Source organism: Phacochoerus africanus, chromosome 15 (assembly GCF_016906955.1).
Source record: "Phacochoerus africanus isolate WHEZ1 chromosome 15, ROS_Pafr_v1, whole genome shotgun sequence".
Classification (NCBI taxonomy): domain Eukaryota; kingdom Metazoa; phylum Chordata; class Mammalia; order Artiodactyla; family Suidae; genus Phacochoerus; species Phacochoerus africanus.
This window is the reverse complement of record NC_062558.1, coordinates 112,589,257-112,601,172: the sequence shown is the minus strand read 5'-3', so window position 1 is coordinate 112,601,172 and position 11,916 is coordinate 112,589,257. Positions and strand designations below refer to the sequence as shown.

General features: G+C 48.3%; 2 long non-coding RNA genes across 4 annotated transcripts in view; one reads left to right on the top strand and one right to left on the bottom strand.

Annotated features, from left to right (window-relative positions):
• The window catches only part of LOC125116171 (uncharacterized), a 116,167-nt gene that overhangs the window by 64,773 nt on the left and 39,478 nt on the right, over positions 1 to 11,916 (bottom strand). The window lies entirely within an intron of this gene.
• On the top strand, positions 2,371 to 11,906 carry LOC125116172 (uncharacterized). Its single transcript, XR_007132273.1, has 3 exons — positions 2,371 to 2,491; positions 3,966 to 4,179; positions 11,528 to 11,906. It is a non-coding gene; the product is annotated as an uncharacterized LOC125116172 (long non-coding RNA).

The following is an 11,916-nucleotide window of genomic DNA, read 5'->3' as shown; positions in this document are numbered from 1 at the left end:
GGAGGTTCCCAGGCTAGGGGTCTAATCAGAGCCGTAGCCACCAGACTACGCCAGAGCCACAGCAACGCAGGATCCGAGCCGCGTCTGCAACCTACACCACAGCTCACGGCAACACCGGATCGTTAACCCACTGAGCAACTGCAGGGACCGAACCTGCACCTTCATGGTTCCTAGTCAGATTCGTTAACCACTGCGCCACGACGGGAACTCCGGAACTCCCTCTTTTCCATTTTTTTTTTCTTAGGGCCATACCTGTGGTGTATATGGAAGTTCCCAGGCTAGGGGTCAAATCGGAGCTACAGCTGCTGGCCCACACCACAGCCATAGCATCTGCTACATACATCACGGCTCATGGCAATGCTGGATCCTTAACCCACTGAGTGAGGCAAGACCAGGGATCGAACCCACATCCTCATGCATACTAGTCAGGTTTGCTAACTGCTGAGCCACGAGGGGAAATCCTATCCATCCTTCCTCTGTTGGGTTCTTCAGTACTTTCCCATGGGGGGGGCATGGTGCTTCCCCCTCTCTCCAGTGCAGACATCTGGGGGTGGGGTCCTTGGAATCACTGCACAGTGAGCCAGGACACCACCTGTCCCCTTCTCCCCAGGTCTAGGAGAAGAAGGCAGCAGGGGAGCCATGGCTGATGTGCCTGGCTGCATGCCAGCCTGAGCTTGAGAAAATGCAGATTTCAGGGCTGCACTGCAGAGCCAATGAAATGGAATCCCTGGGAACCAGGCCTGAGACTCTTCCCTTTGGTGTAGCAGCCCCTCCCTCTTTACCTCTTCCCAGATTCTTATTCACGCTAGTCTGTGAGAAGTACAGAATCTCTCCCCTTCCCACCCACTACCCCCCCACCCCACCCCCAGAATGGATGACAGCCAAGGAAATCACACCTGTCATTAAGGGATCAGACACCCTGAGTTTAAGCCTGTAACTTCCTAGCTGTGGAATTTTGGCAAGTCACATCATCTCTCTGATCCTCAGTTTCTCCGCCTGTGAGCTGGGGACAGTAATTCTTGCCTCAGAGGGTTGCATTGAGGGAAGGATGAGCCTAATATTCCCCAAAGAGGCTTTGTAAAAGGCATGTCTTTGGTACAAATGGCAGTTATTCAAGAACGTCAGTGCGAGGTGTAAGATGTTAATAAGCTCAGCGGAGACATGGCCCCACTTCTGAGATTTCTCCCCCTTTTGGGCACACAAGGGCATCTTACTTGCAGTGCCCCAAGGTCTCCACCCCCCCACCCCGCATTTTCTTCCCACCCTACCTCTCCCACCAAAGAAATGTAACTGATCTCTGTGAGAAAACAAAGGGGAAAACAACCATGCCCTTATCCTTCACATAAAGGGGCTTACCTAGTGTCAGTTTCTGATATTAACAAAGTGGCTGTGGGTCAAGTTCACCTGCCAGCAGTTGGGGGTTGGACAGTGTTAAAAAAAAAGAGAGAGAGAGAGAGAGAGAGGGAGAAAGAAAGGAAGAAAGAAAGAAAGAAAGAAGGAAGGAAGGAAGGAAGGAAGGAAGGAAGGAAGGAAGGAAGGAAGGAAAGAAAGAAAGAAGGAAGGAAAGAAAGAAAAGGAAAGAAACCCATAGGAGGCTGAGCCTGGATCAGGAGTTGGAGAGAGGAGCCCTGGCTGATAGATTTTTATCATGCTCTTTATTGGTCCTAAGTTGGCAGCCAGGCTCTACTGGAAAAGCTCCCCTAGAGATCACCCGTCTCTGGTTTCTCTTTAAGGCAGAGGCTGGGGGTGGGGTAGGGAGTAGTGAGCTGGGCAGAGTCTGGGGACAATAACATAGAATGACATTGACTTAGAATGACAGGAGGCAGGTCTGATGGAAAGAACAGGGCTTTGAGGTGTGGGACAGGGATCTCATTCATGCTAGAGTGTGGTCTGGGCCTTGATCTGTCTGAAGCCACAGTTTCTTCATCTGTAAAATGGGGTGACACTTAGGTCTGCTTTATTCCAGAGTAGTCATGAGTAGCCACTATTTCTAGAGAGGCATTGCATTTTCACAAACACATAGATGTGTGCATATGTGTGTAGAAATAAGAACAGGACACGCATCCTGTTCTGAAAGTTTTTTTTTTCTTTTTAGGGCCATGGAGTATGGAGGTTCCCAGGCTAGGGGTCCAAATGAAGCTACAGCTGCCAGCCTATACTACAGCCACAGCAATGCCAGATCTGAGCCGTGTCTGCGACCTACACCACAGCTCACAGCAACACCGGATCCTTAACCCACTGGTCAAGGCCAGGGATCAAACCCGCAACCTCATGGTTCCTAGTTGGATTCGTTTCTGCTATGCCACGATGGGAACTCCTGAAAGTTACTTTTTTTTTTTTTCCCCATTTTCTTTTTTGTGTGCTAGCCAAAGTCCAAGAGGAGGAAGCAGAGAATAATGCTGGAGGGTGCTTGAGGAGTCCTGGGAAGTGAGAGTGGAATCAGCCACAGACCAGAAAGAAGTGGCCTAGGATTTCTATCCCAATGGGATAGGTGAGTCCCGAGGGTACCAGGAGAAGCAGCTGGCAGGGATGCTCTGGCTGGGCAAGTCTGCGCCCTGACCTTAGGATGGTGTGAAGGGCGGCTGTGGGTGGCCACCGTTGGAGTTGGGGACTTGAGGCTTAGGGACAGTGTGATAACACTGAAAACTAGGGACTTCTGTCATCCCCACCACCATAGCCTGTGGTCTGGCTATATTCTCCCTGTATCCCTAAGCTTACAGCTAGACCTGGCACTCTTAACCCAGTGCCCCAAATCTCCTGCAGTTGGGGGGAGAGTTGTGTGTGTGTCTGAGTGTTTTTCCTGGTGGTGGTGGTGGCATTGTGTGCTGTATCCTAAAGAAAACATAGATTCCTAAAGGGTCTGTGACCCAACAGAAGGCAACAGCCTGGATTTCTTTCTCTTTTCCTTGTATCTGCTGTGCAGAGACAACCTTGATTTGACTTTGGAACTCCTGTGACTATGCATAGAAATGTGTTTGTATAAATCAAGCTTGAGGATGAGCAGGAATCCTGTAGTCCCTGTCCCTGTGAAGACAGTGGTCAGGATGTGACTGAGGCTTCAGCCAAAGCTCTATAGCCAGAGAAAGGGGAGCTAAAGGCCAAGGAGAAGGGCAGCTGGAGGAGCCACACCTCCACCAGCAGGAGGGTTCCTGGAGAAAAAGAGGCAGCCCACGCGGGTGTAGTTTTCTCTCTTCTGTGGACTCAGCCAGAGAAAGAGATCAAAGGGAGGGAGGAGAACTGATGGAGAAAGACAAGGGAGGACTTCTGGCCTGGCAAGTGGAGGCAAGATCCAGCTGGCCTTTCTTTTTTTTTTTTTGGCCATGCCCTTGGCATGCATACCTTCCCAGGTCAGGGATCAAACCTACACCACAGCAGCCACCGGAGCGACTGCAGTGACAACACCAGATCCTTAACTCACTGACCCACCAGGGAACTCTCCCTTTTCTTTTCTTGAGCTCTAACCTTCTGTTAATCTGGATCCCACGAGACTGGAGCTTTCACACAGCAAATTCTTTGGCAGCATGTGGTGGGCTTTTGATGTATATCTGTTGAATGGCTGAATGATTGAAAAAATAAAGTAAAAATGGCTTCATGGGGGTACAGCCATATTAATAAAAAACAGGGAAACACCATGCTTTTGGCATTCAGTCGCTTCAACAAGTAGTTGCGCTGTATGTGGAGACCCTCATGTTCAATCCCCAGAACAACCTCAAGACACAGGCACTGGGGGTTACAACGGCTATTGCACAGACGGGGACGTGAGGCTAGGGGCTGAGGCACTGCCCAGCGTGGCTGTTTGCAGGCAGTCAGAACCGGACCTGCTTCCCGAGGCTGCGGTACTCAGGCTCTGCTCTGCTCACTGGGCCACAGCCGAGAGCCCGCCCCTCTACTCAGGCCCTGGTGAGGTTGGGAATTGTGTCTTCAGGTCGCAGCTTCCCTTTCAGCATCTCTTCCCCTCCTCCCAGGTGAACGGTGATGTCCATCTCTCCAGCCTTTTACAACTCAAAGTTAGTCCTGGGACCAACAGTATCAGCATCACCCGGGAGCCAGTTAGAAAAGCAGAAGCTCAGCCCTGCCCAGACCTGCTGAGTCAGAACCTGCTCTCTAACAGGATTTTCCTGAGTGCTTCACGTGCCTGTTGGGGAAGTTTCGCTCTGGATCTCTCTCTGCCATCCACAGGTAAGGGAGAACCTCACTGACCTTATTGGTAGCCACTTCCTCAGCAATGCTGAGGGCAGGCATGCTTGCTGCATTCAAAACCTGTAGCCTCTCTGGTCCTACTTCAGATTTCTTGGAACTTCTTCCTTCCAAACCTTCCCTCTCCTCCCAACCAGGAAGTCTCCCCCACACAATCCTTGCATTACCTTTAAAACATTTAAATTCCAGGAGTTCCCATCATGGTTCAGTGGTTGACGAACCCAACTAGCAACCATGAGGACAAGGGTTTGATCCCTGGCCTTACTCAGTGGGTTAAGGATCCAGTGCTGCCGTGAGTTTTGGTGTAGGCTGGCAGCTGTAGCTTCCATTTGACCCTTAGCCTGGCAACCGCCATATGCTGCGAGTGCGGCCCTGAAAAGACAAAAACGAAACAAAACAAAACAAAAACAAAAAACCCCCCACACATTTAAATTCCAGAACAGTTTTTTGTTCTGTTTTGTTTTGTTTTTTGTCTTTTGTCTTTTTTAGAGCTGCGGCATATGGAGGTTCCCAGGCTAGGGGTTGAATCGGAGCTACAGCTGCCATCCTACACCACAGTCACAGCCACACCAGATCCCAGCCTCGTCTGCCACCTACACCACAGCTCACGGCAACACCGGATCCTTAACCCACTGAACGAGGCCAGGGATCGAACCTGCAACCTCATGGTTCCTGGTCGGATTCGTTTCCACTGTGCCACGAAGGGAACTTCAGAACAGTTCTAAATTTACAGAAAAGTTGCAAAGGTAGTACAGAGTTCCCATATACCCCCTCAGCCAGTGCCCCCTACTGGTATATTTGCCCCAACAGCAAACAATATTGGTGGTCTATTACTACTAACTAACTTGATTCGATTTCACTAGATCTTCCACTATCCTTTTTCTGTTCCAGGATCCCATCCAGGATGCCGCACTACATTTAGTTGTCACATCATTTTAGTCTTTTCTGGTCTGTGACAGTTTCTCATGCTTTCCCTGCCTTTTTAATGCCCTTAACAGTTTGGAGGCGTGCTGGTCAGGTATTTTGTAGAATGTCTCTCAGTTCAGGTTTGCCAGGTGGTTTTCTCATGGTTAGACTGTGGTTATGGGTTTGGGGGCAGAAGACAGCAGAGGCGAGGTGCCCTCCTTGTCACATCATATCAGGGGACATGTAATCAATGTGACTCGGATGATGTTAAACCAGATCAGCTGGCCGAGGTCCTGCCTCACCTAACCTTCCTCTTCTTCTTTCCCCAAGTCCCTGTCGTCTCCTTCCTGGTAGTTTGGCATCGTTTTAGTAGTTAATGATATGTTTGCGCTGCGGCATCTCCCCACCTCCTCTCCAGGGCGCCCCTCCCTCTGCTCTGCCACTTAGGCTGTTGCTCTGATGCTTTTCTTACTGATGAGGCATGCTGTTGAGGCACATCCTCTGCTGACAGAAGCACTGATGCAGTCACATGTCTCCTGCCAGCATGAAGCCTGGAAGCAAAAAGGATGCTGCCCATAGGGGCCTGGAGGCAAACATGAGGTTGGAACTCGAACAAGCCAAGATACTCTGGATGATTTAGGAAAGCGTATTCTAGTCAAATTGAAGAGAAAATTAGAGCTAGGTTAGAAAGTGTGGGGGAATGGGGCAATACTGGATATATGAGAAAGGGAGGTATTTGTGGCATATGGATGTTCCCCAGCTAGGGGTCAAATCAGAGCTACAGCTGCTGGCCTACACCACAGCTCACCAGATCCTTATTCCACTGAGTGAGGCCAGGGATTGAACCTGCATCCTCATGGATGCTAGTTGGGTTGTTAACCCACTGAACTACAATGGGAACGCCTTTATTTTCTTTCTTCTTTTTTTTTAAGCTAAGAGAATTTACCAGTTTCCAGGGTTTTGTTTTTGTTTTGTCTGCCCATGGCATATGGAGTCTCCAAGCCAGGGATCAAATCCCCTTTGGAGTCGCAACCTATGCCACAGCTTGTGGCAGTGCTGGATCCTTAATCCACTGCACCAGGGAGGGGGATCGAACCTATACCCCTGCTGCTGCTGCAGAGACACCATTGATCCCCTTGCACCACAGCAAGAACTCCAGGGCTATTTATTTATTTAGGCCATGGTGTGCAGTGGCTTGATGTGAGATTTTAGTTCCCAGACCAGGGATGGAACCCCAGGACACAGTGGTGAAAGTGTCTAATTCTAACCGCTGGGCCACCAGAGAACTCCCCATATTTTCATTTTAGAATAGCAATACTGGGTACAACCATTATGGAGAACAATATGGAGGTTCCTCAGAAAACTGAATCTAGAACTACCTTATGATTCAGCGATCCCACTCCTGGGCAAATATCCGGACAAAACTCCAATTCAGAAAGACACACGCATCCCTATGTTTATAGCAGCACTATTCATAATAGCCAAGACATGGAGACAACCTAACTGTCCATCAACAGTGAATGGATTAAGAAGGTGTGATACATATACACAATGGAATACTACTCAGCCATAAAAAGAATGAAATAATGCCATTTGTAGCAACATGGATGCAACTAGAGATTATCATACTAAGTGAAGTAAGTCAGAAAGAGAAAGACAAATATCATATGATATCTTTTTTTTCTCTTTGTCTTTTTAGGGCCACACCCACAGCATATGGAGGTTCCCAGCTAGGGGTCAAATCAGACCTGCAGCCCCTGGCCTATACCACAGCCACAGCAATGCCAGATCCGAGCCTCGTCTGTGACCTACACCACAGCTCACAGCAATGCCGAATCCTTAACCAACTGAGCGAAGCCAGGTGTCAAACCTGAGTCCTCATGGATGTCATCAGATTCGTTTCCACTGAGCCACGATAGGAACTCCTCATATGATATCATTTACATGTGGAATCTAAAATAGGGCACAAATGAACCCTTCTACAAAACAGAAACAGACTCAGAGACATACAGAACAGACTCATGGTCACAAGGGAGAAGGAGTCAAATGGACTGGAAGTGTGGGGTTACTAGATGCCAACTATTACATTTAGAATGGATAAGCAATGAGATCCCACTGTATAGCACAGGGAACTATATCCAGTCTCTGGGGACAGACCAGGATGGAATATAATATAAGAAAGAGAATGTATGTATATGTACGACTGGGTCACTTTGCTGTGCAGCAGAAATTGGCATGACAGTGTACATCAACTATACTTTAATTAATTTTTAAGAGTTCCCATCGTGGCTCAGTGGTTAACAAACCCGACTAGGAACCATGAGGTTTCGGGTTCGATCCCTGGCCTTGCTCAGTGGGTTAAGGATACGGTGTTGCCGTGAGCTGTGGTGTAGGTTGCAGATGCGACTCGGATCCCGTGTTGCTGTGGCTCTGGTGTAGGCCGGTGGCTACAGCTCCGATTAGACCCCTAGCCTGGGAACCTCCATATGCCATGGGAGTGGCCCTAGAAAAGGCAAAAAGACAAAAAAAAATTAATTAAAAAAATAATAATGATTAATTTGAAAAAAAAGAATAGCACCATTGAATGGGAAACATCCTGCTGCTCTTCCCACTTTGAGCCTTCAATCTTCCTGTGCTCCCCACCCCACCCTAGATCCAGGGCTGCCTGGTGCCAAGTCATCGTGGAAGAGGGAGATGTTAAAGACATCCTCCAGGGGCTCCCCCAGGGGGACTAGGTGCCCAGGAAGAAAACTCTGGCCTCTGCGTGGAACTGATGTCTTCAGAGGCCTACGTGCAGGGGTGGGAGAGCTGCCCTAGATTCATGCTGACCATACCTGCCACCTCTAGTGAAATCTGTGGAATCATGTTCAACTTCCAGAATTCTCCATTCAGTGCTGTCTGTGTGTTCCAGGATTGTCCAGAGATGGTAAAATATTGGTACTCATCCTTCCTAAAAGGGCCCATTATGATCAACGTCATGTATATGCATGTGGAAGGCTGCCCTTAGAATGTTCTGTAGGATCCTTAGCCATCCTATAGGATGAATGATGGGTCCAGATAATAGGTCACTGGCCAGTTCTCCCTAAGAGGTGCTTGTGGATAATGGGACGGAGGGACAGTCAGCTGCCACCACCATGAATGCTGGCTGTTCACATGAGACCCACTGAGGAGGAATGTTTTCTGCACTCATGTCAGAAGAACTGGCCCTTTGACCCTGTTATACACACGCCTGAGCCACACACCTTCTGATAGGGAGAGGTGACGGGCAAACAGGCGCTCAGCAGCTCTGATAAATGGCAGTGAGCAGAAACTCACCCAAAGCAGCTTAATATAACATGGGTGTAGAGGATTCCTCTTTAAGCCCTCCTCGGGGTGGGCTGCAGAAGCTGGGGTACAATGTGACCCCCCCACTCCATTAGACATGGCTGACCGGAGCAGAGGTGGATACTGACCCAGAATAGGCCTGCCAGAGTCTTTCTCCTGATTTGGATAAGGGCCAGAGAGTGGTCAGGACATCTCTACGGCCACTTGAATGTGTACATGCGGCGGGGAGGAAGCAGCCATGCTCAGCCTCATGCACATGGAGAAGTGAAAGAAGTTAGTCCCAAGTATCTAACTGAAATACTTGAGACCATGGGTCTAAGAGAAAGAAGGGCTGCCTGGCTTTTAGGCCCTCCTGGGGCCCATGGGTGCACCTGCCCAGGGTTCCAGGAGACATCAATCCTTATAATAACCATATAATATTTTATAATAACCATTTTGCCTAAGTTAGCCTGGGTGGGTTTCTGTCACTTATACTCCCGAAAGCCCAAGACAGGGGGTATTGTAGGAATTCAGAGGATATCACAGAAAGGGCTATGGTTTCCAGATGGCACCCCAGCTCTGGGGACCCTCAAAAATGAGCCATGTCCTTGGAGAGGTCCCAGATCAGTTTATGGAGGGCATGTTTGTACCTGGTGCAGCATCACTGGCCCTGATATTAGGCCTAGAGGATCTCAGGTTGAGCTGAATTCCAGCCCATGGAGGCTCTTAAGAGTAAGTAGCCCTTCTAGCAGCAATTACAAGCTCCTCTCTGTGTTGATTTCTGTCATCCCCAAGTCTTAAGCAAAGTTTTGTCAAATGCTAACAATAATAGAAAGACATTAAAGGTCAAAGGCCTGCAGGCAAGCCCTGCCTTCAAAACCGAGACACGGGGAGACATCCGGATTACTTCACAACTCTAGTTGTCTCTCAAACAAGTCTGTTCAGACATCTTTAAATATGCATTTTAGCAAGTCTCTCTGCCAGAGTGTTGACACCCAGGCTGGCTTTCCCAGGGCTGAGTGATGCCTCGACGTGTGTGCCTAGCACCTTCCTGGTACTCAGAGGCTCAGGCATTGCCAAGAGGCAGGAGATTGAGCCAGAGAAACATTCCTGCTTCTCAATCAGTACCTTTTCTGTTTGCACATCACTCAACACATACCGCTTAATACATGTGGACAAATCTGTCCAGACTCAAAGATACAGTTCGTGAGGGTGAAGAAAGAGGAAGAACCATCTTCCCCACACCCTTTGGCCATCTCCTCCTGCTCCCCACCTCTCAGCTCTGGCCGGAAGGATTCTGAGAGTGGATGGGTACAAAGGGAATTTCAGTGAAGCCAGATGAAGGGTGAGGACCTTGACCCTAGGTCTCACTGGAAGCCTGGGTTGTGCTGCCTTTGGGACCCACTAGCCCGCAAAAGTATGAACTAGCATCTAACCAGGTCTAAATCAGTGCCAGGCTGTGTTAATCAGTAACTCTCTTTTAATAACCTTTTCATTTTGAAAAATCTTTAACTTCCAGAAAAGTTAAAAGAATAGTAAATAAACTCCCAAATGATCTTTCTAAGAATCGCTGATATCTAATATTTTGTTACATTGGCTTTCTTCTCCCTCTTACTCTTACACACACACACGCACACACACACAGAGATGTAATTATTTTAGCAGTATTTTTTCTGAGAAAATGTTGAGAATAAGTTTCTTTCTTTTTTTCCCTTTTTGGCCACACCTGCAGCATGAGGAAGTTCTCAGGCCAAGGATCAAATTCACACCACAACAGCGACCTAAACCACAGCAGATAACACCACAACCCCAGCTCTTTAACCCACTAAGCCACAGAAGAACTCCAAGGATGAGTTTCAAACATCACATCCCTAAATACTTTAGCAGCACACATCTCTTAAGAACAAGGCTATTTTCTTACATATCCTTAGGACAACTACTAAAGTAAGGAAATGCAACTGATGTACACGATTATCTAAAGTCTGGTCTATATTCAAATCTTGCCCTTTGTCCCATACTGTCTTATAGCATTTTTTTCCCCCTGATGCAGTATCCAATCCAGAATTACACATGGTTAGTTGTCCTGGCTCTTTAGTCTCTTTTATTTTTATTTATTTATTTTTTTTGTCTTTTTGCCATTTCTTGGGCCGCTCTCAGGGCATATGGAGGTTCCCAGGTTAGGGGTCTAATCAGAGCTGTAGCCACCCGCCTACGCCAGAGCCACAGCAATTCGGGATCCGAGCTGTGTCTGCAACCCACATCACAGCTCACGGCAACACCTTAACCCGCTGAGCAAGGCCGGGGGTCGAACCCACAACCTCATGGTTCCTAGTCGGATTCATTAACCACTGGGCCACGACGGGAACTCCTAGTCTCTTTTATTCTGCAAGCATTCTTGGAGTTCCCATTGTGGCGCAGTGGTTAAGGAATCCGACTAGGAACCATGAGGTTGTGGGTTCGATCCCTGGCTTTGCTCAGTGGGTTAAGGATCCGGCGTTGCCGTGAGCTGTGGTGTGGGTCGCAGACGCAGCTTGGATCCCATGTTGCTGTGGCTCTGGCATTGGCTGACGGCTACAGCTCTGATTTGACCCCTAGCCTGGGAACCTCCATATGCCCTGAGAGCGGCCCAAGAAATGTCAAAAAAACAAAAAAATAAAATAAATAAAATATTCTGCAAACATTCTTCTCATCGCTTTTTCCTTTTATAATACTAACTTTTTGTAAGAGTCTGGATGTCTGACAGTTTTCCATGGTAACATTTGGTTTGTGCATCTGGACACAGATGCTGCGTGAGTGATGCTGTGTCCTCCTCGTGCATCCATCAAGAGGCACAGGATGTCATGTGGTCCCATTGTTGGTGATGTTAACATTGGCACTTGGTTAGTGTGGTCCCTGCAGATCTATCATTTGTAAAGGTTACTTTTTTTCCCCCCAAAATTAATGCTCAGTGGGGAGATGCTTTGAGACTGTCTCCACCCCACCCCACCATAAACTGTTGCCCAATAGTTTAGCATCCATTGATGTTTCTTTCCAGGATCAACAATCACTATGACAGTTGCAAAATGGAGTTGATGCCTCTCTACATCTAGAATCAACTGCTATTTATTATCTTATTTTACAGATAAACCATCGAGACTCTGAACGTCAAGTACGTTGTCCAAGGCCACAAAGCAGTGAGATTCAGATTCAGGCCTGTCTGACTCCAGAGCGTGTGCTTTTGCCCTTCTTCCATCCTGCTGCCATGCTGCCCCTCCAAGCCATCAGCCGTGGGAGGTGATGAGATGTTCTGCCCCACTGAACACTCTTACTTCCTTGCTCCTTTCCCTACATTTGAGGCTGATGGAAAGAAATGGACCATAGGGTCATTTTTGCAGCCCCCATGTCCTCGCCTTTCCCTCTTAGTCCCCTCATGATCCTCCCACAACTGATATCCAGAGCAGAAATCTCACAAAGACATCACCTCAAAGGGGAGAAGGAAGGGGGGATGTCCAAATTAGGGGCACGGGATTA